The sequence below is a fragment of the Podarcis melisellensis genome (assembly GCF_964234715.1).
Source record: "Podarcis melisellensis genome assembly, chromosome: 5".
Classification (NCBI taxonomy): Eukaryota; Metazoa; Chordata; class Lepidosauria; order Squamata; family Lacertidae; genus Podarcis; species Podarcis melisellensis.
In genome coordinates this window covers 24,309,341-24,332,901 of record NC_138537.1, presented here as the reverse complement: position 1 = coordinate 24,332,901, position 23,561 = coordinate 24,309,341, and the positions used below count along the sequence as shown (strand labels likewise).

General features: G+C 43.6%; 1 long non-coding RNA gene across 1 annotated transcript; it reads right to left on the bottom strand.

Moving 5' to 3' along the window:
- Nucleotides 1–5,912: 5,912 nt before the first annotated feature.
- Nucleotides 5,913–10,748, bottom strand: LOC309370099. Its single transcript, XR_014168424.1, has 2 exons — nucleotides 10,641–10,748; nucleotides 5,913–6,106 (listed from the first exon to the last, which is right to left on the bottom strand). It is a non-coding gene; the product is annotated as an uncharacterized lncRNA (long non-coding RNA).
- Nucleotides 10,749–23,561: the final 12,813 nt, after the last annotated feature.

The window sequence follows — 23,561 nt, the reverse complement described above, 5'->3', positions numbered from 1 at the left end:
GTTACAGATTCCGCTAACCCAGAAATAGTGCTTCAGGTTAAGAACTTTGCTTCAGGATAAGAACAGAAATTGGGCTCCGGCGGTGCGGCAGCAGCAGGAGGCCCCATTAGCTAAAGTGGTGCTTCAGGTTAAGAACAGACCTCCGGAACGAATTAAGTACTTAACCCGAGGTACCACTGTATTATTATTAAGCAGCAAAGGGCAGAGCACTATCAAGAACTGTATTCATGATGAAACATGGTATCCAACACAGCAATTGACAGCATCCAGATGTTTGGAAGAGCCAGGTGTCCCTCCCACCTTTGACAAACTGAAGAATGTCATCAACTCCCAGGCATGTGGGAAAACTGCAGGACAGTGTGGAATCCCAACAGAAGTGCTGAAAGCCAGCCTCAATCTCTCATGACACACCGCCATGGCCTCCTTTTGCAGTGTTGGGGAAAAGGATTCGTGCCACAAGATATGTGTGACTCCAGCATTATGACCCCTTATAACAGGCATGTCCAACTCCCAAGAGATTGGGATCTACTCACACTATTTAAAAAACTGGCAGTGATCTACACATTGGTCATTAGAGGATAGATCAGAGTTGTTGAGAATTTTTTTTAGGGAGCAAGAGTTGTTGAGCTATAAGGACAAAGGTGATTGTAACAACTACCACGGTGGAATCTCCCTTCTGAGTACTGTGGGATTACAGTTACTTGCTGACAGGGTCTATCCCAAGTCAAAATGTGGCTTTCGAGCTGAAAGGTCAACAGTTGACATGATTTTCTCACTGTTCCAGTGCAGGAGAAATACCGAGAGCATCGCCTTCATAGACCTGATGAAGGACTTTGACCTTGTCAGCTGAAAAGGACTCTTCACGTTGCTCAATGAGATGCCCTCCTCCTCTGACTAATGCATTTAACAAACCATAGACTATTATAATTCTAAGGGATAACCAATGTGAGGTAAGGCATAGAATCATAGAATTGTAGAGCTGGACAGGTCACCTCGTCCAATCTTCCTGCAATGTTGGAATATCAACTAAAACTCAACTAAACTATCCAGATAAACTGAACTGCAAAGATAGAAACCTGTTTGCGTTTCCTACAAAAGTTAGTAAGGTAAATGTTCAAGCTTACCAGTGATGGTGTAGCAGTGTAAGTACAGTAGACTATGTATTATTCATCCTATTTTGGGGCCTCAGTAAGCATCACATATTGCCAAAATGAACTTTCTTCCAAGTGATCTATCACTTTCTCTGAATTTTTAATTGGAATATGTGTTTTATGTAATAGGTAAGACTTATGTGTCAAGTGACTAATAAAATCACCATCATCAACCTTGTGCAGGTGGTGCCCAAGAAGGTAGCCCATAAATTTGGTTACAGACAAACTCAAAGTTTAGAATAGTGGTTTTCAAGCTTTCTCTCTTCCAGAAAACCTTTTCATAGTAACTATAAGATTAGGGTTAGGACAGGAGAAGGCCAATGGGGCCCGGTGAATGGCAACAAATATTCTTTGATAGTCTGAGGTGAAGCTCTAACAGTAGCTAGAGAACCCACCAACTTCCAACACAGTCTCTCCCACTGTCCAACAGCTAGAATCCTGAGGACATTAGCCTTAATGTTTAGCCTAAATACTTTCTCTTGTAATTTAAGCTGAGTGATCCAGTTCTTGTCCTCTGGGTCCTATCCTCTGCGGGAGATTTCTTCCTCATCCCTTATGCCTAATGAGACTAAAGCTTCTTAGTTTGGAACCTGGGGTTTGACTGCATGCTTTTGACCACCAATTATTTCTCCCCTCGTATGCCAAATTGCTTGTGACACACTTTTACAGTACAGGCAAAGGAAAAACTGACTGAATTCATCCAGCACTGAATAGGGAGTTAGCTGGTAGTTGTGCCCTCAAACTCGCAAATCTTGGAGTTGCCCTCGTACAAGTTCTGGGGTTGAACTGAGGCGTGGTGACGAAGAAGAAATATTACAGGCTGGTCTAATCTGCAGGAGAGCTGGGAACTTCTTCGCACTCAGGTCAATGGGTTGCATTCAGACAGGTCGTATGTTGCGAAAGGTGTGATATAATCTCCCTGCAGGTTTGTCCACAGTGTGATCACATAACACAATCATGACACAATATGCAGACTAGAGCCAGATGGGTAGAGAGACAAACTACCCTAGAAGGAGCATGAGAGGTGCTGCCCCTCCCTTAACATCCCACACACCCCAATTGCCAGTGTACAAATGATTCCCACCCACCCCCAGCTTCTTGAGGCCCCACTGAGTAGATTTATACTCAGTTATAATTGTTTTAAAGGCCCATGGTTTCAGTCATAAAGAAAAGGAAGTGGTTTTCAACAGTTGTGCCTGACAGAAAGCTACCCCACATTTTAAATGTTACATCTTTCTCTGAGTTGTGTGCAGGGCCGGCGCAAAGGTATAGGCGGCCTGAGGCAAGCAGCAAGAACCACCCCAACTCTTATTTTCCCCTTCCTGTTGCTGCTGTCATCTCCCCTTCTCCTAGCTCAGCTTATATGTATTTTATTTCATTGCTGCATTAGTGGCAGGAGCAAAAACTAGTTCTCCTCCTCCTTTCCCTTCCTCTCTCTTATTCTGAAAAAAAACACCGAGATCCAGTCTTATGCACCACTGGGGAATACACTTGTTTGGGATCCACTAGGTCCCTGTCCATCCCAAACCTGAAATGCCCCATTGTGGGTTCTCATGACAGACACATGAAACACAGTTTAAAGTAGTGTGCATAGGGAGCTCTGAGAAATGCAATCTTCCCAGAGTGATCAGCTTCCCCCTCCTACTTAGTCACAGTCTTGTCCTCTTGAACTCAGCAGGGAGGTGGATGGGAACAGCTCTAGAATTAGATGGCTTTGCCTGTCATTGGCTCCTGTGCCACCTACATTTGCTCTCCCTTCTTCCTGCCCTACCTGTCCCAATGGGCACCACCCACCACTGGAAGCCTCTGTCCTTTTGCATAACTGCAATGTGGCCTGTACAATGGTTAGAGCAGCATCCTTTGCCTCACCTGCTAGCATGAATATTTTCCACTGGGAAATTCAACCCCCAGACTGAAAAATATTCCCCATCCAGGAAACAGGACTCCCCCTGCTTACCTTTCCCTCTCCTGTATATTATGTTTCAGTGCATGATTCTAAGTAGGAACAAACGAGTTTTGTCTACTATCAAATTAAACATACTGCTACTGCCTTGGGTCAAACCTACACAGCAGCTGAACAGGAAAGTCACTTTCTTAAAAAGAAAAAGGAAAAAAGAGAGAGAGAGATCTGGTTTCATCATTCTGCCTTTAGCTACAAATGCCAATTTGGTGTGTTTGAACAGAATGAGTCAGTGATTGCCAGAAAGCCTCTTTGCTGTTGGAGACAGGACAGGCACTAGCATAAAATGTGCTCAGACTGCATTCCCTCAAGCTTGAACCACTAGATTGACAAACACCGGAGGACTTTGGGCAACGGAATGCGTAGAATGACCTTTGTCAACCTGGTGCCAATCTCAGGGCTTTGGCCTACTGCGCTCATTGGCCCCAGTGAGCGATGTCGAAAGTCAGGAATAAGGGGAGATGTAGCCCAAAACTTCTGGAAGACCCCCGGTTTGGTTGAGGAGGGCCTGCAACTATCGTTTTGTAACCTTGGGGTTCTACTTATCAACATGAGCCAAAATGGCCCTAGGCTGAACTGGAAGTGACCTCTGTGGCAATTTTGTTTCAAGAAAGACTGCTGGGAATTCAGCTTGCAGCATCTAACCCATTTCCAAAAATATATTTTTTAGTTATTTACACGTAAAGTTTGATCATGCTTTCCCAAAAGAATTCACACAACAACAATAAAAAAGCACAGCACACATCTAAGCTCAAAACCACCTGTATTGACTTGGGTGCTTCTCTTGCCCCATGCCAGGGCAAGTATTATTTCCTTAACAGATTCATCAGTAAGATGTAAGACCCCTGCAGAATCAGACGAAAGGCCTATGTCAGCCTTCGTTCAAACATCTTGAAGGCAGCAGGTTGGCATGGGCTGACCCAGTAGAGGGTGTTGTTGTATGTGCCACTCACCTGACCTTCGACCTACTCCATCACGGCAGTATACTGAGATGGAGAGAGAGGGGCTGGCATGGTGAAAACACGCTGGTGGAGCCAATCTGGTGCTCTTGCTGCCGTGTTAGCACTGCACCAATCTTTCCAACACCACATCTACTCTCTGTATGCTGCAGTGACACTGCTGGATGGAGGTCAGGAGAAAGGCACAGCCACGCCATGCCTCCAGCTACTAGGCTGGCCTGGGTAGTCCAGCCTCCTGTTTTCTACACTGGCTGACCAGATACCTCTGGAAATCTCACCAGAAGGACATGGAGGTAACCACACATTCCAGTTTGTCATTCCCAGCAACTGGTATTCAGAAGCATGCTGTCTCTGATGCTGGAGATAACATGGGGCCATAATGACCAGTAGCCGTTGATAACGCTATCCTGCACGTATTCAATGCCAACTCCCAATTCCTAATCATGAAGAGGGTTTTTGTTTTGTTTTGTTTTGTTTTAAGCCCTCGAATACTGCCATTGTACAGAATGGGAAAGGAGTCTGAGTTCAGTCAGGATTTGGTTCTGTTGAGGTTTGTATCCAAATAGCTCCTTTGCAAAAAGCCAGAGTCTGAAGTTAGCACAGCACAGCCTTGGGGAAAGATTAACAGGCGTGATCATTAAGTGGCCTTATCTTTTCATGCCTTTGGCTTGTAAATCTATATTGCTAAGATCCCGAAGGAGAGAAAGCTACACATCAATGATATTCCCCCTCCTGAGGTCAGAGGAAGTGAGGAGTGATAAAAGTGTCTAGAAGTTATATAGCTGGGATGGGTACTTCGTGGCCCTCCAGAAGTCATTGGACTACAAAGTCCATCATGCCAGACCCTTGGCCTTGCTGGCTGGGGGCCAGAGGAGCTGACTTCTGATTACATCTGGAGAGACACAGAATACCCAATCTGGCTGTAAGGAATTCTGCAACATTAATATCCTTTCAAGTCCATTGGAATTAATGTGATTTTCATTTGCATAGGTAGTCCCTTTTGCTGTAAAAGCTTCCCCTCTCAGGAAAATATTTGGGAAGAGTCTGGTTTCTGAGGCTCTTATCCTGATGGGTAATTTTCTCATTACAGTGGTACCTCGGGTTACATATGCTTCAGGTTACATAGGCTTCAGGTTACAGACTCAACTAACCCAGAAATATTACCTCGGGGTAAGAACTTTGCTTCAGGATGAGAACAGAAATCGTGTGGCAGCAGTGGGAGGCCCCATTAGCTAAAGTGGTGCTTCAGGCTAAGAACAGTTTCAGGTTAAGAACGGACCTCCAGAACGAATTAAGTACGTAACCAGAGGTACCACTGTGTTATTTATTTTCAGTTTTTGTAAATACAATATAAAATTTTGTCTGTGTGTTCTGCATAATTATAGGTGAAGCTTTTGCTTTCTAATGTATTTGATTTGGGCTTTCTTTTCTTGATATGGTCCACATGCTCATCCCATTTTTTGTTTCCTCCCTTCATACTCGTTTCATTAAAGCTGTCTGCTTCAGGCTGCAGTGCTATAACTCATTTACCTGCTGAACCCCAAGTGTTGAGTAGATTGTACTATGTATGTTTCACTTACTGGTATATGTGCTTTAAAAGTCCTGACAGGAGAAGGAAGGTGGTCTGGCAGCCTTTGAGCAGTTTCTGTTTCTTATCATACAGACACAGGAAATGAAGGAATCTCTTTCATTCCAGCTATGACTGTTGCTCAATACATGTGCCAATGAGCAGATTATCATTCCTTGCAGCCACTTGTGAGCACAGCGTAGCATAAAGAGCAAAATCCCTGCCAACTTTACAGTCATATATCCTGTCACATGGGAGGGATGACACATCAAGAGTAGAATCTGAACCATTATGTTAAACAGCGAAAGTGGGAAGAGTTCAGTATGCTTCTTTTGAACTTGACATCTCTTTAACCCCCTCGGCTGGGAAGTTGTTGCTTACAATAGCACAATCCTGGACGCATTATTTTCCCTTTTACAGTTATTTCCCTTTTTCTAAAATTGCAATAAATTGCAGCTCCAACAGTAACCTGCAGCAAACAAATAGAAAAAGGTAATTTACAGCAAAGAAAACACAGGGCATGTTACCATTAATTTTCTCTTTTCATATTCAACAAAAATAAAATAAAATAATTTTTAAAATAAAATTTCTTCCAATCCATAGCCCCATATCTCCACATGGTGATAGCTTCATCATTTTACCAGCTTTACCTATTTTCCTCAATTGCCAATATTGTATTAATTTTTTATTCTTTTATCTTGGGGTGGTATTCAACTTCATTTTACTCAGAGTAGACCCATTGAACTTAATGGCACTGTTATACAGTGGTTCCGCTCCTTTCTCCTGGGCAGTGTCCAGAAAGTGGTGGTGGGGCTGCCTTATACCCAGTCAGACCATTGGTCCATCTACCTCAGTTTTGTCTACACTGATTGGCCACAGCTCTTCAAGGTTTCTTACTATGGGTTAAAAGACTAGCATGTAGCTGGAAAAAGACTCAATAATAATAATAATAATAATAATAATAATAATAATAATAAAAAATATCACACCCATCTGACTGGGTTGCCCTGGCCACTATGAGTAGCTTCCAACAAATTATAAAACCACAGTAAAACATGAAACGTTAAAAACATCCATGTACAGGGTTGCCTTCAGATGTCTTCCAAAAGTAAGATAGTTGCTTATTTCCTTGACATCTGATGGAAGGGTATTCCACAGGGCAGGTGCCGCTACTAAGAAGGCTGGTTCCCTGTAACTTCATTTCTCACAGTGAGGAAACCACCAGAAGGCCTTCAGAACTGGACCTCAATGTCCAGGCTGAATGATGGGAGTGGAGACGCTCCTTCAGGTATACAGGGCCAAATCCATTTAGGGCTTTAAAGGTCAGCACCAACACTTTGGGTTGTGCTCAGAAATGTACTGGGAGCCAACGTAGACCTTTTAGGAGTGGTGTTATATGGTCTCGGCAGCTGCTCCCAGCCACCAGTTTAGCTGCCACATTCTGGATTCATTGTAGTTTTCGAGTCACCCATCCCCAAAATGCTTGGTACCTGGAGAAAACCAGCAAAAGCCCAGGCAGCAGTTTCATAGAATCATAGAACTGTAGACTTGGAAGGGACCCCAAGGGTCATCTAGTCCGAACCCCTGCAATGCAGGGAACTCAGATAAAGCCTCCATGACAGATGGATAAAGGAGATAACTCTGTATCTGATATACATTAATCTACTTACTTTATCAAACCTTTATTAGGCATTATGGAAATAAAACCTTAAAAGAGAAAATAACATATAAAAGCCTTGAAATATATATAAAAAAGGCAGCAGTTTGCTAAGTACATATATATATATACATATAGAGTCAGTGGTTTTCCTTGTTAACCTGCTCCTTGGAGGACTGCTGCCAAAAACTCGGCTACCCCCGCCGTTACCCTTTGGTCAACGTCGGATAGGTAGAATCCCACACATTCACCTTGCTGCGGTTCCAGACCACCCAAAAGAGGGGACAGCACGCGTTGACGGAGCGTACTGTACAATGGGCAATGAAAGAGAATATGCTCTACAGTGTCCGGGACATTCATAGAACATCTGCAGAATCTCTTGTTTCTAGGAATGTTTTGATATCTTCCCCTGACAAATGCTGAGGGAAAAACATTCAAGCGGGCCAGCATAAAAGCCCTACGTTGGGCTGGGATTATTAGTTTAGTGACGTAATTGGCTCTGCTATCTAAGATATTTAATTCATAGAATATGGGGGAGCAAATTTTGTTTACAGCTGCCATAATATTTTGTCTCTCGACATCCTTTAGTCTAGTTAGGATATTATGGGAAATATATTGCTCATTAGAATTGTACAGGGACTCCAGCTCGACGCCTAAAGATTCAATCTTTTTTTCGAGGTGCTGATACCATCTTGATTTATAGGAGTCTTTGAGCAAATCAGCGAGCAGACTTGATGGAGGGCAGCGGAAGTGGCAGCGTAACCAATACTTTATTGAGGTGGACCATGCCCAATATTCCATTGTGTGTATGCCTATTTCTGCACACATTGTTTCATATTTGATCATAGCTGGGAGTCCAAGAATACGTCTCAGAAAGCTAGAGTGAATCTTTTTTAAATCATTGTTATATGCTTGGACCCATAGCGGGATTCCATAGAATATCTGGGATTGCACTTTTGTTTGAAATATCTGGTTTGCCGCAGGAATAAATTGATTACCTTTCTGATAATGAAAACGGGCAACTGCTGATGAGATGCACTTTGCCTGTTTTATGGCATTTGTGCGATGGGTTGCCCACCCTAAATTGCTCTGGAATAAGATTCCCAGATACCTATAGATTTTCACTTGTTGGATTTCTTGCCCTCTTATTTTCCATTTCTCTAATTTCCAACCATTCGAGAAGACCAAAATTTTTGTCTTCTCATAGTTTATAGAGAGTTTGTTACATTCGCAATAGAGGATCAGTGAAGATATAAGACGTTTTAGACCCAAGCTCGTTAAGGATAGTAGGACAGCATCGTCTGCGTATAGTAAGAGAGGAACTGGTTTCTGATTAAGTTTAGGGGCATGTGATTCTATTTTTTGAAGGTAATCTGGCAAGTCTGATAAAAATAAATTAAATAGAAAGGGGGCAAGAATGCACCCTTGTTTTACCCCTTTCGAGATTGGGATGTCTGATGAAAGGTGACCTTTGTTGTTAAGTTTGACTTGACAGGTATTGGAAGAGTGTAGATTTTGCATTAGAATCAATAGGCGCTGATCAATTTTTAATTCTGCGAGTTTCCTCCACAACTTTGGGCGGTCAATTGAGTCGAATGCACCACGAAAATCTACAAAAGCAGCGTATATCTTAGATTGCCTTTGGGATCTGTATTTTTCAACCAGATGCATAAGAATAAGACAGTGGTCTAGTGTAGAGCAACCTTTGGAGAAACCTATTTGTTCTTTCCCTGGTAAATTTAGATTTTTCATCCAGGTAAGGAGTTTAGATAAGAGGTGCTTAGCGTAGATTTTCCCTATCACTGATAGAAGGCTTATCGGTCTATAATTCCTTGGTTCTTTTGGGTCGCCATTTTTAAAGATTGGAATAATTATTGATCTTAGCCATATCTCAGGTATGATCCCATATTTATCTATAAGCGTAAACAGTTGGGCTAAGGGTTCTGCCCACCAATCTATATAGGTCTTAAATAATTCTATTGGTAGACCGTCTGGCCCAGGAGATTTCCCCAATTTGAAATTTTTAACTATCTCTCTAATTTCCTCTTCCTCTACCCTTGGCCACTCCTGGAGTTTAATAATTTTATTTTTAGTGGTTTCATTTCCTTTAAGTTCACTATGTAGATTGTTAAATACAGATGTAAAGTATTGGGACCATTTGGATTCTGCAATTGGTGGTAGAGTTAGTTGATTTTCGGCTTTCAATCCTCCATACACTAAGTTCCAGAACGCTTTGTTGTTTTTACTCTGAATTGAGTCAAATAATTGTAGCCATTTTTGGGTTGCGTATTTCTGCTTCTTTTCGGCCAGAATGTAATGATATTTTCTTTTTTCGTCAAGATAAGAGGGCTCTAGTTTAGTGCGATTATTTTTAAATGTTTGGCGCAGTTTTCTTTTTAGCTGGAAACATTCATCATCAAACCAAGGGCTAGCGGTATGTTTAAGTACCCAAACTTTAGGTGGAGTACTAAGCTCTACAAACATTTGGAAGATTTCATTATAAATTTTCGGAATATCACTGTAGGAATTAGTGATCTATGAGTAGCTTCCAACAAATTATAAAACCACAGTAAAACATGAAACGTTAAAAACATCCCTGTACAGGGTTGCCTTCAGATGTCTTCCAAAAGTAAGATAGTTGCTTATTTCCTTGACATCTGATGGAAGGGTATTCCACAGGGCAGGTGCCGCTACTAAGAAGGCTGGTTCCCTGTAACTTCATTTCTCACAGTGAGGAAACCACCAGAAGGCCTTCAGAACTGGACCTCAATGTCCAGGCTGAATGATGGGAGTGGAGACGCTCCTTCAGGTATACAGGGCCAAATCCATTTAGGGCTTTAAAGGTCAGCACCAACACTTTGGGTTGTGCTCAGAAATGTACTGGGAGCCAACGTAGACCTTTTAGGAGTGGTGTTATATGGTCTCGGCAGCTGCTCCCAGCCACCAGTTTAGCTGCCACATTCTGGATTCATTGTAGTTTTCGAGTCACCCATCCCCAAAATGCTTGGTACCTGGAGAAAACCAGCAAAAGCCCAGGCAGCAGTTTCATAGAATCATAGAACTGTAGACTTGGAAGGGACCCCAAGGGTCATCTAGTCCGAACCCCTGCAATGCAGGGAACTCAGATAAAGCCTCCATGACAGATGGATAAAGGAGATAACTCTGTATCTGATATACATTAATCTCCCCCACTCCATCCATTCGGCATGTATTCTGCTTTGAACTGCTGCTTTTGCAAGCAACCCAAAGTCCCCCAACAGTGGGCCAGAAGAAGAAAGAAACATACTTATTGACCGGTTTTCTGCCAATGGCCAGTTCATTATTACTCTTCTAGCACAGAGCTTACCTGTAATTCAGCAGCAATTTTAAGAGTCACGTACAGGAGAGATGCGAGCCAAGCTGTGAACCAACACCAGGCAAGCGTGGGTTTCTGTTCCCTGCAACACAGACAGACCCTTAGGGCCAGTTGTGTTGCAAGCCTCTGACATCACCAGGTTCTAGAATTTATGGATAATTGTAATCTGGATAGACTTCCACTGTTGTTCTCATCTGGGGGACAGGCCAGCTCTTAGGATAATGCTGGCTGGGCTCCCTTTGCTGATGTTACAAACTATTTGCTCAATCAGCAAAAGTGTAGTTCTCATGCCTGTGCAGTTCCCTGTTTGGCTTGTCTTCTGCACCGATGCTGATCAGTCGTGTGTGTGTGTGTGTGTGTGAAGGGGGAAGCACTCGCAGCGGGAAAACCATGTGGTGCCAATACAAGAGAACCAAGCTGTAAGTTACATCTCAATCAAGTAGTTGCCTGCTAGCTCGTCTGTCATCTGTAACTGAGAAGATCACCCAGACATGTGCATTAATCTGGGAACCCGGGTGTGTGTGTTGAGATCATGGGGATATTTATGTATGCCACTACTGCGACCCATGTTTCGTTAGCCCAAAAATGGAAAATGAGCAAGGCCCCAACCAAAGAAGAGTGGCAACTTAAGTTGACAGAATATGCACAGCTTGCGGATTTAACACACAGAATAAGAGAACAAGAAGAACAAACGTTTAGAGAAGATTGGAAAACGTTTATTGAATATCTGGGAAATAACTGTTTGCCGCTCAAAACGCTGGCAGCATTAAGATAAATTCAACAGTGTAAATAAGTCGTGATGGATGGAATAATGGAATACTGAATGGTATAGTTTCTGCAGGGATTTATGATATGTAAAATGGACCATGGAAGAAGAAGATGAGAATTCGTTGATATTTTAAGGATGTAAAAATGAGAACTTTAAATGGTAAAACAGAACATTTAATAAAAATTATACACCAAAAGAAGAGAGAGATCATGGGGATATCTATTTGGAGACAAAAAGCATCCCATGAAAAGGACAGAACACAATTTTGCAGAGGGGGTGAGTCACACGGAGACAGTTAGGTTGCAAAAATGGGACAGGCTGGTATGGAATGTGCATAGAGTTTGGGGATAATAGCATGGTGCCAGCAAAACATGTAATCTACTTTCACCACAGCTGTTATACTAATGCTCCAAAGTTTGCACTGGCTCCCTATTGTCTTCTTTCTAGGCACAATTCAAGGGCCTTTCGGGACAGTGGTCTTCTTCCCAGGGATATCACGGAAATTTCTGCCAGAGCCAAAGCAATTGAGGCAAATATACATCAGTCCTCCTTTAATGAAACAGAGTAAGGTTGTTGCCTGACAAGAGCCTTGTAAGGAGACATAGCATTCACATTTTGGGGGAGGTGAGTGATACAACAATAGACTAGGGTGAAGAACCTCAGGGAGGCTGATGAATGCAGCCTCACAGGCCCTCTATCTGGCTGAGGGGCCACCTTCTCCAGAGGACTGAGGGGGCCCACGTGCAATACTTTGGTGCGTGGTTTCTATCACCACACCCCTGTTTCTGTTTGATCCTCACCTGAGCACAAGCCAATCATTTTGCTTCCAGCTAGCAGTCCAAAGAATACACAACTGTGATTTCCACCAATTGCCTCATGTTGAGGGCAAGCGGGACTTTCAGCGACCAAGTTCTAAGGAGCTATTTCCTCGAGCTCTTAACACGTGTGGAGGATTACACTGAAAACCATTACCACAATGCATGCAGCAGGACTTAATTAATAAATTTATTAGGTGCATTGTCTCACTGTAGGCAGCTCAAGGGTGTCTTTATAAAAATGACAACACACACATTCATTAAAACTGGTTGAGGGGGAACGACCCATTAGAAAGCACCCCGTGTTGGACTTCCTGAGCAACTCTCCCTTACATATATTTTGAGTTCTGGTAGCAGTTTCCACTTGGTTCCACCTCTGGGGAAGTCATGTGTCTTGCTTTACAGACACGTTCTATTTATGGGGATTCCTCTCTTTGAAGATACTTCCAGGCCAGGTCTAGTTTAAAAATGAAAAACTCTTCTAAGAAGGGGAGAGCAAAAGCCTGGTTGGCTGCTGTGGGAGTAGATGAGCCTTTGCCCTGATTCAGCGGGCTCATTTTATGTTCTCGTGCATAAAAACGGACATTTGCACATTTCCTGAAAATCTCTGCCCTCTTTTGTCCTCTTTTCGGGTGATGTCTAAGTGGCCCAGCTAGCATCATTTAGTTGTTACATCAGGTCGTGGGGCTCCACTAAGGATTAAGCCAAGGAACACATGAGAGCCAGTGTAGTGTTGTGGTTAAGAGCGGTAGACTCGTAATCTGGTGAACTGGGTTCGATTCTCCGCTCCTTCACGTGCAGCTGCTGGGTGACCTTGGGCTAGTCACACTTCTCTGAAGTCTCTCAGCCTCACGCACCTCACAGAGTGTTTGTTGTAGGGGAGGAAGGGAAAGGAGAATGTTAGCCGCTTTGAGTAATGATAAAGTGGGAGATCAAATCCAAATTCCTCCTCCTCCTCCTCCTCCTCCTCCTCTTCTTCTTCTTCTCTGGTGGGTTCCATTACTAGAGCCACATTCATGTAAGGCACCATGATACCACTTCAAACAGCTTCAAAGAATCCTGAAAAGTGTAATTTGTTAAGGCCGATGAGTGTTATTAGGAGCTGCCATGGAACTACAATTTCCAGAGTTCCCTGGGAAAAGGGACTGGCTGTTAAACTGCCCTGTGGATTGTGGCTCTGTAGGGGAATACAGACCTCCTAACAACTCTCAGCACCCAAACAAACTACAGTTCTCAGGGTTCTTTGGGGGGAGCCATGGCTTTTTAAAGTGGCATCATAGTTATTTAAATGTATGGTGTGAATGTGGCCTCAGTGTGCTAAGATAGAGGTGTTCCTCTTAATTTGCCTAGTGGGAGAAACTTCGCTCTAGTTACTGCATTCGTAAGTCCCATCACTGGCAGGACTGAACTTCTTACTTATTTCGTTCATTAATCGCTTAGCATTAAATATCCTGAAGGGATTTAACAATAAAAACAGCAACAATAAACACATGTAAAAAATACAATTTCAATCCGAGGCAGATAAAAACTGTGAACATAATCCCACTTGAAAGGCTTGCTGTTAAAAGGCTTAGCAATTTAAACGCTGGAAGGAGATGGCAAAGTCTTCTCCCGTGTAACTTTAAATGAAATGTAGCTTGCAGTGCTGCCACGAGTTATTTAAAGGTGGAGTCGCTCCCATTGGGTTTATGCATGAGTAGATTGGCACAGCATTGCAGCCTTGGCATTCAAAAATTGCATTACACATCTTTAAACTCCATGTCCCTGGTTGTTACTGAAGCTCTGCTCTTGCTGAATGGATGGGTGCGAAGGAGGACACGTTCTTTCAAGATTACTCAGAGCCAAGATGTCTGAGCTTGTAGAACAAGTTCCCTCTCAGTGATGGGAAAGTGGCAATATGTGGTGGAGCTTATGCTCTCCTTAGGAGAATTCACCGTCTGCTGCAAGCAGCGTATTATACAAATAAGGTCAGTGGGACTGGGTCACATTCAAGACCTCCTCATTCTCCACCACCAGGCCCAAATAATAGAGATTTTACGCCACGCTTTTCCACTGGCAAACCAACACTAATGAAACAGAAGCCACTCTCCAAAAATGAACTAATCAAATTTGTGATTTGAGGACTCGGTAAATGATCTGACTGCTCCTCCCATTTCATCCAATCTTACTGGAATAACTGAACATCCTGTGTTTGGGATGATTCTCATTTCCTTATTTTTTTTTTAAAAAACAATTGTTAGCAGCCATTGTTAACCTCTGCATTATGAGGCTGAGATATTTTAAACCCATGCTATTCTGAACGGCAGAAGTACAGTATATCCCACCTTTCTTTCAAGTAGTTCAAGGTGGCATAAAAGGTAGCTTTCTTCCTCCTCATTTTATCGACACAACAACCCTGTGAGGTGGATTAGGCTGAGAGACAGTGACTGGCCCAAGGTCACCCAGTGAGTTTTCAGGGCTGAGCAAGGATTTGAAGCTTGGTCTCCCAGGTATCAATTAATGTCATCACCTATAATTTGAACTTATATAACACATACATGGCACATTCCACAGGGGTAGCTATATTAGTCTGTTACAACCATCTTTTGTCACTTTATCCTCTTGCACAATGGGTCTTGCTAGATAAGCCAAAAGGAACACCCACAGACTAACGCCTCAGCCACTGAATCACTGTGACATCCTGAGTAATTGGTTTTGAAGTTGACTCAGTTTAACCCTCTGTAAAATGGGTATTATTTTTTACTATGACTATGATTATTTAAAAGTATATACAGTGCTTAGAGAAAAAGGTGCCGGAACTAACCACTAACACCTTCCTTGTTCTCTTATACAGTGGTACCTCAGGTTAAGTACTTAATTCGTTCCAGAGGTCCGTTCTTAACCTGAAATTGTTCTTAACCTGAAGCACCACTTTAGCTAATGGGGCCTCCTGCTGCCGTCACGCCGCTGGAACACGATTTCTGTTCTCATCCTGAAGCAAAGTTCTTAACCTGAAGCACTATTTCTGGGTTAGCGGAGTCTGTAACCTGAAGCGTATGTAACCTGAGGTACCACTGTAATGGCAATGGTGCCCATCTAGGAGATGCCAGAATTGAGTTTGTGCAAGTTCCAGCTGAAAAAAAAGCCCTGAGTATATTCCTCCTCCCAAGAGAGCCCAGGTTGGCAAACACACAGAAAAGAAGACAATGAAATATAGTTAAAGCAATTCCAATACAGATTCAGATTGGGAATGATCTCTAGTTAAAAGATTTGTTGGAAGAGGGAGGTCTTCAGTGGGTATCTAAAAGACAACAGAGGTGGTGTCTGCCTAATGCAGCAGTCAGCAACCTTTTTCAGCCATGGGCCGGTACCTCAGACCATGTGGTGGGCCGGACTATATTGTGGGGAGGGGTGAACGAATTCCTATGCCCCACAAATAATCCAGAGATGCATTTTATATAAAAGGACACATTCTACTCATGTAAACACATGCTGATTCCTGGACCGTCCGTGGGCCAGATTGAGAAGGCGATTGGACCGCATCTGGCCCACGGGCCTTAGGTTGCCTACCCCTGGTCTAATATTTAAGGAAAGAGTGTCCTGTTTTCTAAATTCTGCAGCACTGACTTCCCGATAAGATGGTATCTGCAGGAAGCCCTCACCTGTAGAGCACAGTGATTGGCTGCGTTTACAATGGGTAAGATACTCTTGGCATCCGTCTGTCTCGGAAAACAATAAAGGAGTGTGTCTAAGTGTCGGAGAGTTACAGTGTCTGCTGTGGCTATAGAGACTGATACAGGAGAGACATGTTTTGTTGCAGGTGAGGCAGATTAAAGCATCGGGTTTTGTTACTGCAGATGCACCATGGAGTTTCTTCTCTCTGCGCCCACCCCCCAGTGGTCATTCCTCCTCTGGTCACTGCTGTGGATACACGACTTGATTGTCTGGCCTCCAGGCATTGCGGTGGTCTACAAGGATGGGCAAGCACTTTGGTGAGGCAGCTGCAGCAATGGCTTGCCTCTCCGAAAGGGTATGGTAGAATGTGATGCTAAGATGTTTCAAAGAAAGTGATGGCTAAAGGTTCAACTTATCCAATTTCCCCCAGGAAAGTTCAGATATTAAAACATTGATGGTGGTGGTTGGGGATGTGGGCTGCCATTAGGGTGCCAACATTGTCATGCGAGGTTACAGGGAACCAGGCAGAAGGCTCTTCCACCAAATATCAAGAAAATAAAGAACTATCTGACTTTTAGAAGACATCTGAAGGCAGCCCTGTTTAGGGAAGTTTGATGTTTTATCGTGTTTTCAATATTCTGTTGGGAGCCGCCCAGAGTGGTGGGGCCAGATGGGTGGGGTATAAGTAATAAATTAATAATAATTATTGTTATTAGTAGTGATAGTAGTACCCAAAACATACATTCAGGAGGAGTACCAATCTCACAATAAACACCCATCTGGAAGCACCTTAAATTACAATGTAATGCACACACATGCTAGGTTGCCTCTTGATCAATTGACATCTATTCTGTTCTCTGCCTACACATTTAAAGCACCTTTACCCCCTCCCCCAGATAATCTTGGGAGCTGTAGTTTGTTAAGGTTGCTGGGAATTGTAGCTCTGTGAGGGGTGGGGTAAACTATACTTCCCAGGATTCTTTTGAGGGTTAATGTGGTTTAAATGACTGGTATGTATGCAGCCAGCCATTCCTTTTATTTTTTGGGAAGTATCAAAGAGCTCCTCTTTTTAAAAAAAAAAAAAAGGCAAGAAAGATTCTAGACATACTATTGCTCTCTTACACACACTTATCATAATTCAAGTGGCAATTTCCAGTGCTAAAGGGCTAGCAACTCAGGAAGTCTATATCCCCCCCCCCTTCTTCATTTAACCTTCTTTTGGTATGATTATGTCATCTATAAATTATGCAATCTGAATTGGTGCTGAAGACAAGCCAAAAATTCCTGTAATACAGAGCTCACAGTGAAACTGCTTATGAGATAAATTAGTCATAATGTACATTTCAGATAAGACGGCATATTCACGAACGTATGAGTAACTGCCAATGCAAACATACTATTGTCTGATTATGAAGACCGTATACTTCCTCTGTAGACCTTTAAAAATAAAAATCTAATCCTAGCTATTCCTCTATCAGAGTGATATAGATTGTCCTGTCCTTCTGCAAACATATAAAAAGTAAAATAAAAAGTAAAAACGCCTAGAGCAGCATGGAGTCGGCTGCAAACTTCTTGTTTATTTTTAAGAGACATTTTGTTTCTGACTATTTCTCTGTACCCATAGAGCAATGACAAACCTAGACAGCATCTTAAAAAGCAGAGACATCACCTTGCCAACAAAGGTCCGTATAGTTAATGCTATGGTTTTCCCAATAGTGATGTAGGGAAGTGAGAGCTGGACCATAAAGAAGGCTGATCGCCAAAGAATTGATGCTTTTGAATTATGGTGCTGGAGGAGACTCTTGAGAGTCCCATGAACTGCAAGAAGATCAAACCTCTCCATTCTGAAGGAAATCAGCCCTGAGTGCTCACTGGAAGGACAGATCCTGAAGTTGAGACTCCAATACTTTGGCCACCTCATGAGAAGAGAAGACTCCCTGGAAAAGACCCTGATGTTGGGAAAGATGGAGGGCACAAGGAGAAGGGGATGACAGAGGACGAGATGGTTGGACAGTGTTCTCGAAGCTACCAGCATGAGTTTGACCAAACTGCAGGAGGCAGTGGAAGACAGGAGTGCCTGGCGTGCTCTGGTCCATGGGGTCATGAAGAGTCGGACATGACTAAATGACAACAACATAGAGCTGGCCTTACCATGCAGCAAGATGGGGTTTTCTTTAGCTACCCAGAACTATAGAACTTAATGATGGGGTTTCAAAATACAAACATCAAGTTGTGAACAGTTGTCAACTTTCAAGTATCAGATTTCAGAAGGGGCTCGTTCTCCGACTTCCACCCTCCATCATGAAACCTGCTTGTCCAGTGGGATCCATGTAGAATTAAGCATTATTTTGTTTAAGTTGGGGGGGGGCGCCCTACACCCTAGATGTTAATAAATGGTAGGATTTTGCTTATTTGAGACATGAATGGAAATATGAGCTGCAGAACTGTGCCAGACAAGGAATCCCTGGGCTGGCTTATGTAGGGCTGTCATATGCCCAGAATTTCCTCGACATAGCCAGGATTCGTCCTTCGAAAATGGTGACCAGGTGGAATTTCTGTAAAGCGGCAAAAATGTCTGGGAAAACCCAGGAATATGGCAGCCAGCCCATATCAGAATTGTGGATATTTAGGTGATGTTCATTAAAAATAGGTAAAAAAGCTCATCAGCTTTTGTATTCAAATTTTCACTTTTTGAAATATAGCCGTAGCTTGGATCTCAAACGCCTTGGTTCCCGAACAAATCGGCTCCCGAATGATCAAAACCCAGAAGTGAGTGTTCTGGTTTTCGAACGATTTTCGGAAGCCAAATGTCCGGTGTGGCGTCCGCGGCATCCGATTGGCTATAGGAGCTTCCTGCAGTCAATCTGAAGCTGCACTTTGGTTTCCAAAAGTTTTGGAAGTCGAATGGACTTCCGGAACAGATTCCGTTCAACTTCCAAGGTACAACTGTATGGCAACCGTGTATGCAAACCAGCCTGGCCAGGCTAGTGATGAGCAAAGGTGTTAACGTGACAAAAGGGGTTAATGACCCATCTAAGAGGAATCATTGGGCCTGGGCAGACAGAGGTTGCCAAGGTGATGGGGTTTGTGTGAGAGGTGACAGGAAAAGAGTGGTTTTGAGTGGGCTGGGAGGAAGAAGAAAAACCTATAGAGATCCATCTTGGGCAGGCTGGCTGAAGACAGCCTGGAAGCGGTGCCTTGGACAGCAGAGCTGCACTGCTGTGGGGAACAAGCTCCTTTGAGAGGACCATGCTGTAAGATCTGGACTCTCTTGATCTAAATTCAGGTGTAAACATGTGAATAAATCACATTTCTGAAAGCTAAGACAGCCTCTGCCACATCTTCAGTTCTCCAAAGGAGCAGAGACCCTGGTTGAAGGCCAAGACCCCTGGAATCCCATGTGGCAGGGACTGTGGTGGTCTGTAACAATATAGTCTGATCCCATATATATATTTACTTGAAAGTAAATTCCTGCAGGAGGCAGTGGAAGACAGGAGTGCCTGGTGTGCTGTGGTCCATGGGGTCACGAAGAGTCGGACACGACTAAACAACAACAAAATAATTGTAATGAGTTTTTAAATGATTTACACACAAGTAAATGTGCATTTGACCAAAGTTTTAAACACCTATTTCAGTGGAAGTGTCAAGTATGTGCTTTTCAATCCCATTTGAGTAAACAGCGGAATTTGAAATAGCAAATGCTCCCTCTCCTTACCTGTTTTGCACCTCTAGAGCCAACACAGCAACAAGCGTCAGTACCAAACAGATCATTTAAAATATTCTGTGTATTTAGCTACGCATGAAGAAGTCATATGGCATTCTTTCTGATTCAATGGCTGGCTGAATCACTAGGAAAATAACGTTCTCTTATCTGCTCCTTGCGTGTACGCTGAGATTTGTATTTGCTTTTCCTGACTTAAGATACACGGCAGGAGGAGGGGTTACTTCCCTTCTACACCCTTTGTCACCACACACAATAGAAAGCAAGCAGGATTTCTTGCAACCTGCAGCATTAAAGGGGGCAGTTAACTATAGTCCTGCTGTGTAGATGTATTGTTATGACTTACAAGTACTGGGCAAACCGCGAGAGAAAATACACAAGGCCCTCCTATTATGGAGGAAGCAGTGGCGAAGACCAATTTGGCCTGTTATAAAAGGTGGCTGATATATAAACAGAAACACTATGTGGCTGGTTTCTAACACGGCTGTTTAAGAAAGGTTGTGTGTGCTACGTAGTAACTCACATTTCTGAAAAGGCAAAATGGAAATTGTGGGTTCATGTGGCCACTCAGATACTGTACACACACACACACACACACGCTCTTGCCACATTTCTAAGAGTTTCTCCTCTGCACCTTACAATTTTTCACACTTCAGCTGCAATCCTATCTGCACTTCTAAACCCATTTAACTCAATGGGACTTCAAAGGAAAAAACACATAGGGTCATCCTGTTTATTACGTATAAAACCATGCTCATTACATTTCCCAACATGGAACTTCCAGAGCACCTGAACTACATACAGTGGAACCTCTACTTACAGACATAATTCGTTCTGGAAGTCAGTCCGCTGGTTGAAACAGGATGCTAGAAGAGGCATTTTGTGTGCGTGCAAATTCGGCAGTAATACACTTCTGCGCATGCACAAATGGCGGCAAACCCGGAAGTAAACACTAGGTTTGCCGCAGACGCAACTTGGAACATCTGTGAGACGAGGCGTATGTAAGTCGAGGTTCCACTGCATTACATATTAATGTAGCAGCACTTCCTGTATGTTCCCCAAGAAAACAGGTACCATTGCTTTACGCTAATTGGTATGGTTTTATACCAGCGCATTGCAGGGACCAAATAGAAGTTCATGGCCTCAAGCCCTCCAAAGAGAAGGCTCATGAAGCCAGAGGTCATCTCCTGCAACTCACACTCGCTTTCAGAGACTGGGCTTCACACCCACCAATGCTCTACAGATCGGCCTCCGCAACTGAAACTGGAGCATGTGCCAAAAGCTGAGTAAACATGCAGAAGGACTTGAGACTTGAAAGAAGCAAATCATTCCAAGTTATTCAAACAAGAGAGTCATATATTTCCCTACAATCTGATTCCATTCTCCCAGAGGCTCTGAATATAGGGGCAGCCAGACCATTGACTGGACAGTACTAATGAGTAATGAGAGGAGGTACAGATTATTAGGCAACAGATATGAAGAAGGGGGATGGAGCCGTGGCTGAGATGCTAGAGGACAGAGCTGTGTGATCCATGGGGCAGGAATGGGGGGGATAGGATCCAGTTAGTGGGCTTTTCTCTTTTCCATGCCACGTGGGCTGTTTTGACAAGTGGAAGGGGCTCCCAACGGCTTCAAGTTACAAGCAAGGAGATTCCGACTAAACATCTGGAAGAACTTTCTGACACTCCCCCAGAAAGCAGTGGACTCTCCTCCCTTGGAGGTTTCTAAGCTGAGGTTGGTTGGGTGGCCGTCTGTCATGGGTGCTTTACTTGAGATTCCTGCATTGGAGGAGGTTGGACCAGATGACCCTTGGCGTCCCTTCCAGCTCTTCAGTTCTATTATTCTTTGCCAATTCTTTACTTTCTTCCCTGCCAAAATGAATTTCCTGTCTGTTGCAACCAGTAGGGCTGCCCGGCTGCCCTATAGCCCTGATCTTTGGCCCCTGGATTAGGCCCTTTCTCTCTGTGTGTCCCAGGGACTGCACACACCACCCCAGATGTTCTCAGGCTTTTTCAATGGTGTTCCAAACATATATAATTTAAATGTGGGGTGCCTTGGAATGTAATCCTTCTGTAAATAGGGAGTTGCATGTATACAAAATATGTACAGATTCAACAGAATACAGTGGACGCTCGGGTTGCAAATGTGATCCGTGTGGGATGCACGTTCGCAACCTGCAGCGGTGTGTCTGTACATGCACATGTTGCGATTTGGCGCTTCTGCGCATGCACAAAGTGTGATTTAGCGCTTTTACGCATGCGTGACCACCGAAACCCGAGGTACTTCCAGGTCTTTAACGTGAAAAAACGCAAACTGAAGCGTCTGTAACCCGAGGTATGACTGTAGTAGAAACCCAGAAAAGGGCATTCCCTGTGGAAGTCCCTAAATTGTGGGGTTTCCCAACTCAAAGAGGTGTGTCTGACACCTTCATTACATTGTTTTTGCTGCATGCTGAAGACACACTTCTTCGCTGCTGTAATTGGCTTCAAACTGTTTTCAATCCTAGTGGTGTAGTGATAAATACACTAGCACATTCGCAAAGTTAAGCAGGGTCTGGTCTGGTTTCGAACTGGATGGGGAACCACGTGTTAAGATACCTACATTACAGGGGTTGGACTGGATCACTTGGGGTCACTTCTGAGTCTATGAGGAAACAGCAACTGGTTCCCAAGAGGGAGAGCAGAAATGTAGCTGGAGCGCATGGAATTGGCATTCCCTGTTGCCCCCGCTTGCCTTCTGCCACATATGGTGGCTAGTTTTGTTCTGATACAAGCGGCTGGAAGTCATAATGGTACATGCCTTTCATGAGTTTGACACCACATTTTGATTTCCTTCCTCCTCTGGCCCCTTCCCCTGTTTAACACTTCTGTGTCCTGCCTGCATTGCTGTCGCACTTACGACTTCCTTTAGAGGAGGTTTGAATGCATTTCCTCCTCTAGGTTTCAGTTTGTCTGAAGTTGATTTTACATGCTTATCAGTCAGAAAACTAGGTTAAAGATTGTATTAGGTGTATAATGGAAGAAGAAAAATAGCTTGAGGGGATGATTTAGTGGGGAGGGGGCAGCTGGCATGTAAAAGTGAAGCAGAACCTCCTCTCAGTTTTCCCTTCTTCCTACTTCATGAAGACATCGCCCAACAGCTGCTGTTCATTAAAAGATACCTTCTTGTTGGCATTTTACAAAACAACATGGATAACATGAAAATACAGAGTTGGTTTATGTTGATGCAATCCAAGTCTTCTTGCCTATTTATGGCAGCGTAACTGCACTGTCTAGTTAAGTGTGGTGTATGGTGATGGATGGCAGGAAACTGGAAACCCATAAATGATGATACAGTAGAAGCTCAGAGATGCAAACTGACCAGTCAGTCATAGCCTCATTTCCTCAGAGGACCGAAAGCAAAGGAAGCCATGAGGAGTCATTCTTCAGCTGGTCTGTTCAGAGCTTGCCTCCTGGGGGTGGAAATAAAGGACTGTGTGGGTAATACGGCTTGAGAAACATGAGAGGGAAACCAAGAATTTCTGATCCACAAACAACAGTTGCCGTTGCTAAAACATTTGAGGCTGCAATGTTGGGTTGAAAACAAAATCAGTGCTGGATCCAAGATTTGGGGATCCCAACCTGGAAGAGGAAGGATATCTAAATTCAGAATTCCAGAAGGAGGCACCTGACCTTCTTGGGTACTCTAGGCCAGGAATATTTGACCTTTGCAGACCCAGGATCCACTTTTAATCCAAGCATGCATTTGGGGAAACATTTTTTTTTACCATAGATCTACATGGCGGCAGTGCTCCTGTTGCAAACTATCTTGGATCAGGCCACAACCCATTAGTGGGTCTCTTGAAGACCAGTGCTCTAGGTAAACTGGAAATGATAGCATGGTTACTGCAGTGGGCTATTTGCTGGTCTTGGGCCCTCGAAAATGCCCAGCCAAACCACCCTCTGGAAACAGTC